This window comes from Apodemus sylvaticus, chromosome 5 (assembly GCF_947179515.1).
Source record: "Apodemus sylvaticus chromosome 5, mApoSyl1.1, whole genome shotgun sequence".
In the NCBI taxonomy this organism is placed as follows: domain Eukaryota; kingdom Metazoa; phylum Chordata; class Mammalia; order Rodentia; family Muridae; genus Apodemus; species Apodemus sylvaticus.
This window is the reverse complement of record NC_067476.1, coordinates 164,690,787-164,696,786: the sequence shown is the minus strand read 5'-3', so window position 1 is coordinate 164,696,786 and position 6,000 is coordinate 164,690,787. Positions and strand designations below refer to the sequence as shown.

The 6,000-nt window shown below is 51.5% G+C and overlaps 1 protein-coding gene across 3 annotated transcripts in view; it reads left to right on the top strand.

The window, feature by feature from the left end:
- The first annotated feature begins 607 nt into the window (after positions 1 to 607).
- Positions 608 to 6,000, top strand: part of Zbtb46 (zinc finger and BTB domain containing 46) — a 71,714-nt gene continuing 66,321 nt past the window's right edge. For 2 of the 3 annotated variants that reach the window (XM_052184578.1, XM_052184575.1), the window contains exon 1: positions 1,375 to 1,552. The gene's annotated coding sequence lies outside the window, so the exon portion shown is untranslated. Of the gene's footprint in view, positions 1,010 to 1,374; positions 1,553 to 6,000 lie in introns of those variants that run through there. The other variant, XM_052184577.1, reaches the window with a different exon arrangement.

Here is a 6,000-nt window from a genome sequence, read left to right as displayed (position 1 = left end):
ACTAGTGCCAGCCTAGGTGTGTGGTGAGGAGTGGGCAGGTCATGTGCACAGTCATCTCCTGGAGCCCATGAACAGTGAGCGAGAGTGTCCCAGGTTTCATCTTTGGCTGGCAGACGTCTGCTTGCCCTTGCTCACTCAAGGAGAAACCCCTCTGGCCAGCCCTCCCACTGCTGCCTGTGAATGCCTCCTCACACAACACGAGAAATCCTCCACCAGGGCGGGAGCCTCCCACCTCCCGAGGAATTCCGCTGTGCTTGCCCCTCCTTGAGGCCAGTCGCGCACAGCCCAGAGCGCCTCACGATTGGTTGGCCCAACCCAGGCTCAACTCCTCTACGCCCCTGGCCATCTACAGGCTCACACCCCCCCCCCCCTTCCAGCGGCTGCGCCTGAGATGTACCGTGGTGGCCTTTAACCCTTACGCAGATCAGCCGGGAATGCCCGCTCCGGGTTCTGCTCCTCAGCGGATCGAAGACACTGGAGGCAAGAAGGACGTGCGGGCGGGCATCTCTGCACCACTGGGGGCGGGGTGAAGAGACCTATCCTTGGCTATACCGAAATCGAGATGCCATCACTGGCTGGGAGCTGCGGGCCAAGACAGGGTGGCGAGCACCACTTGTCTGAGCCCCACACCCTCACCGGCAGTTGGATGACAAGATCGACGTGCGGCAGCCAATGCTCCTAGTTGGTCAATTATGAGTCCCGCTTGCAGACATCGCCACGTGGCCCGCTTCCCAACGTTAGCCTCTGCGAGAGCGCCCAGGTCCCCGGAAGGCGGGGGTGAAGAGTGACCAGCCCCTTCTGGGCACCGCGCCCCTAGAGCGCGTTTTCTTTGCTCTGAGCGCCTGGAAGTCGCTAAGTTTGGGAGACGCGCTTTCCGCGACGGCTCCGCGGGGCTCGCGGACAGCCGTGACCCAGTCTCGGGTGTCCCCAGGGACAGTGCACAGACATCGCGGGGTGCGCCTATCCGACCCTGAGGCGGTGAACTTGCCCAGCCCATCTCTCCCATCAGGTGGTCTCTGGTTATGAGACTCTAGTGGGACGCGAGCGTCGACCCACGGATCACATTCCTTGCCACTCGCAAGCCCATGGGAGGGGGTTTCCCACAATGCCCAGCGAGCTCCAGCCCGCACTTCCGCTGTCCAGCCCCGCGGGAGGGGGGCGGTGGGCCGCCGGTGCTCCGGCGGCCACTCGGCCCCGGCCAGCCCGCTGCGCCCAGCCGGCGGAGCGGGGGGCGGGGCCGGCAGGCGGGGGCGGGGGCGGGACTGGGGCGGTGGCCGAGGCCAGGGCGCAGCGCGGGCCAATCAGAGGCGGCAGGGCGCGCGCCGGGGGCGGGGTCAGGGTCCGCGGGCGGGGCGCGTGGGGGCCGCGGGGCTGGAGCAGCGCGGGGGCGCGCGCCAGCCTGACGGACGGACGAACGGACCGGCGGGCGGACCAAGCCACCCGACCGAGCGCGCAGCTCGGACCCTCCCGGACGCAGCTCTTGCCAGTGGCCGCGCGATCACCGGTCCGCGGCCACGGCGCCAGCCCGCGCCCGCGCCCCATGGGGTCACAGGTAAGCTGCGCCGGCTCATTGTCCGCGCGGCCGGGCTGGCGCACCACGCTGGGGCCGGAGCTAAAGCCCTGGCGGGAGCCGGAACCTAGTCCGGGGCGGGAGACGGGCAGCTGCAGCCCTGGTTGCTGTGCCCCCGGCGCGCCCCCGCCCTGCCACTGGCCCCCCGTCCCGCCTCGTGGGGGCGCCCTCCTGGGGGCGATGGCGCCCGGGGACAACGCGGCCGGAGACCCAGGCCCGCGGGGCCACGGCCGGAGTGGCGTGGGCGGGGCGGCACGGCAGGTCCCTGCGGGGTTGAGCGTAGAGGCGGCTGCGGCGCGGGGCTTCCCGGCCCCTTGGCACCTTCGGCAGCCACTGCGGCCGCCGGGGTCCCTCTTCGTCACCTCCGAAAGGGGATTTTTCCAGCTGGTAATTTCTGCTGCGTCAACGCCTGGCCCCGGGAGGCAGCCCGGGGGCGTCCCTGCGCCCCCCGCCCTCTCCACCCTGTCCGTCCCCGCCCGCTCAGCGGAGCCGCACCCGGACCCGCCCGGGCCGAGTTTGCCAAGAGTCAGAACTGCGGGAGGTGGGCCCTGCGGGGCCTCGGGGGGTCATTGTCTCCCTTGAAGCTAGATGCCCCTTGTTTTAGATTTCCATTTTAATAATGGGCCGAACTGGGGTTCAGGGCCCTCCCGGTGTGATGGAGTGGGCAGCGCTGATAAGACGCAGCGCTCGGAGCGCACGGGGCGCGCAAGGGAACCCGGTCCGCTACAAGTCGTGTCTTTGTTTCCCAGTAAATAGACCTGTCAGTTTCACAGGTTAGCGAAAGTCAGTGTCAGACAACTCAATCCCGAGGGTAAAACTGGAATTTTCTGCACTATGCGGAGGATTCTAGCTAGTTGGTTGATTTCTTGGTATGGCTAGCGATTTCACTATTAGTAGGCGGAACCAGTTATACACAATAGGACTGGATCTCGGAGCCCAGGAACAAGCTACATGGGGCGAAAAATAGATAATATAAACAGAAGAAAGTTTGAAATTTTAGCGAATTTCCTCCGGTTCTCTTTGCTACAATCTCAGCGAGCATTTAGCGAAGGTTACTGTGGGAAGATTGTTATCAGAACGTAAAGAAATGCTAATTAGAAAATGTTTAGTGAACCGCCTTGGCTTTGACACCTGTGTCTGGTGCTCTCTGGTGCGTGCATTGTTTCCCTTGTAGAACACTGGATTGGATTCCTCCTCTAGGCAAACTAACTTCCCATTTGGGTGCAGATTCTTGAATTCCGCTCTTGCTGGTCCTCGTCTTGCCAGTGCAAGGCAGTGTTTCCACTCAGCAAGAGAATAGTTTGTTCACCAAAAGGAAATGTATAGGTTTTCCTCGTGAATGATGAAGTAAAGTTTATTATTCCTCCATTTTGATATATTTTATGATATTAGGTACTTTGAACTGAAAAGTTTAGGATGCATCTCCATATTGTTGCAGAAAAGAGTGATACTTAGGTTGAAATTATTGCAGTAGAAGGTTAGCATTTTATTTGGAAAACTTGTAATTTTTTTTTTCTGGAAGGAAACTGTGCTGTTATTGCCAGTCTTCTCTTTAGAATTGTAGAAAGAACTCACTTTAAGAGCCTAGAAATCCAAAATCCAGCCTTGCCTCAAGCCTGCCTTAGGACAATATCTAATAAAGATTCTCATGACACCACCTTGAATGTAAGACTTTTGCCTTCGTTAGATAATTCCTATTCATGAAGCTGGTGTTGGTGGCACATGCCTTTAATCCCAGCACTTGGGAGGCAGAGGCGGAGGAATATCTGAGTTCAAGTCTAGCTAGGTCTACAGAGTGAGTTCCAGGACAGCCAGGGCTACAAAGGGAAACTCTGTATTGGAAATAAAAAACCAAACCAAAACAAAACAAAAAAGATAAATTCTATTCATGTTCTGATGATTAATGTAAATGTAAAGTTATTTTGAGCCCAGACCCCGGCCTCATCTCTTTCTGATTGGTCTCTGGTGACACTTAGTGCCCTGCAGCAGACTATGCCCGGGTCAGGTTAGTTAGTCCACAGTCCCTGTGACTTGTGCTCCTTGGTCACACAGAGAAACCAGGGCATATATGTTAAGAAATGGAGAAAATGCTTCAAAGATTCATAGAAAATGCCTGAGGAATGGGAGGTCTGTTACTGCTGAGGATGTCTTATTTACAAACACGGCTAAATTGAATTATGTTTTAACAGTGAACTTTCTGACTTTCTCTTGTGTGGAGGTTTTCAAATTAAGGAAAATTGGGCCACTCTGTCCCTGTGGTCTGGTTTCTGGGGCGCTGATCAGCTGCTGTGCTGTACTCCTTGAGGTCTTAGACCAGCCTCTGAGAACTGAAGAGGCCCATTTAGTGTACAGGGCAGAAAAATACTTGAGCTAATTTCTCACAGAAGTCACTTTCTGTGTTTAGGCATCCTCTTAACTGTTAGCAAGAAGAAGGTTCTAGAAACAATTGTCTCCCCTTTAATCTGAACACTAGAGTCCTTGCACCTGCCTTAGGCAGCCTGTTTCGGGAGCGTCATGCTCATTAGTTTTCTCTTTTTTTTTTTTTTTTTTTTTTAAAGCTTTTGTTCTGCTTTGAAAGCTTACTCTAATTTCTCTGTAGTGAGATTGGTTAAGAATTTGAAGCTGGGTGGTGGTGGCACACACCTTTAATCTTAAGCATTTAGGAGGCAAATCTCTGAGTTCAAGGCCAGCGTGGTCTAGAGTAGGAGTTCCAGGACCCTCAAGGCTACACGGAAACCCCATCTTTACCCCCTCCCTCACCACACACAAAAAAGATTTTTCCTTTGAACATATTACATCTGTAAGTGGGTAGATTGTTGTTTTTGTTCTTTCTCAAGACAAGGTTACACTGTGTAGACCTGGCTAACCTGGAGTTCACTCTGTAGACCAGGCTGGCCTCGAGCTCACAGAGATCTGTCTGTCTCTGCTTCCCTTGTACTGGGATTAAAGACATGTGCCACCACCACCTGGTAAAACTTATTCCTAGAGTTTGCTGAGTGGCCTGACTCCTAAAAATAAATAGATAAAGGAAGTGTTCTATTAAGACCAAAAGACAAGTTTTTGGAACACCGCCAGCTCATTCCACTCATAATCTTCTGTCTTGTTGCTGCTGTTTTTGGCCTGGCCAGTTCTGGTCTTGAACTTGTCCTAAGAGCTAGGTGGAGGATTAGCTCTTTTCTCCCCTTCTCTTCTTTTTTGGGTAGGATCTTACTTTTTAAAAGCCCAGGCTGACTTCAAACTTTGTGTGTTGCTTAAGCTGGCCTCAAATTTGAGGCAATCCTTTCTCAGTTTTTTTAAGTGCTAGAATTACAGCTGTCTGCCACTACCCCAAATCTTCTTTTTTATTTTGTTATGCTTTGTTTTGAAACAAAGTTACATGTAGTCCAGGATGGCCTCAAACCCAGGATGTAACTAAGGATGTCCTTAAACTCCTGATCCTTTTTGCCTCCTATATAATGAGCAATCACAGGAGTCCACTACCAAGCTTGGCTTTTCTGTCATAACTGCTTAACCAGTTTTATTAACTTCAGGTTTGAGCTCTGGTTTACTAGTGGAGTGTGCCTGATGGTATTACTTGTAGGTAGAGAAGAGAAAGAACACTTTCTGACCGGTTCTAAGACTGAAAGGAAAGCAAAAAGAAGTCAAATTTGACCTAAGTATGATTTATGTAAGATTTTATGCAGACTAATTTCAGGGTTTCAATAGTGCTATTTAGTTCTGATGTATATTTTTTAATTACTAAGTTTTTAATTAATTAATTAATTAATATTTATTTATTTATTTATTTATTTATTTATTTATTTATTTATTTATTTATTTTTGGTTTTTTGGATTTCGTTTTTTTTGAGACAGGGTTTCTCTGTATAGCCCTGGCTGTCCTGGAACTCACTCAGTAGACCAGGCTGGCCTCGAACTCAGAAATCCACCTGCCTCTGCCTCCCAGAGTGCTGGGATTACAGGTGTGCACCACTACCACCTGGCCTTTATTTATTTTTTAAGACAAACTTTCTCTGTGTACATAACACTGGGATTAAAGACATGTGCCACCTCCTCCCAGCCACTAAGTATTTTAAAAACAAATTATGTTTTTAAACTAGTTATCAGTAGCAAGTTGGGAAACATCAGTATGTTTTCAGCAGCTTACACGTAGCCTTTTGTGTTTTGACAGATATGTTTTCTTAATTGTGTTAGCAGACATCCTAGCTTTCCTTTCCTTTCCTTTGCCCATTCTCTCCCAACCTCCACTCCCTCCAGTTTTTGAGACATAGTCTTGCTACGCATCCCACACTGGTCTGAAATTCAAGATCCTCCTGTCTCTTAAGCGCTGGAATCAGCGATATAGACACCATCATGCCTGTCCCTGGGTTTTTTTTATTACTGTTTTTTGTTATTCAGAACCTTAGGTCATTCAGGTCATAGAAAGTCATGTA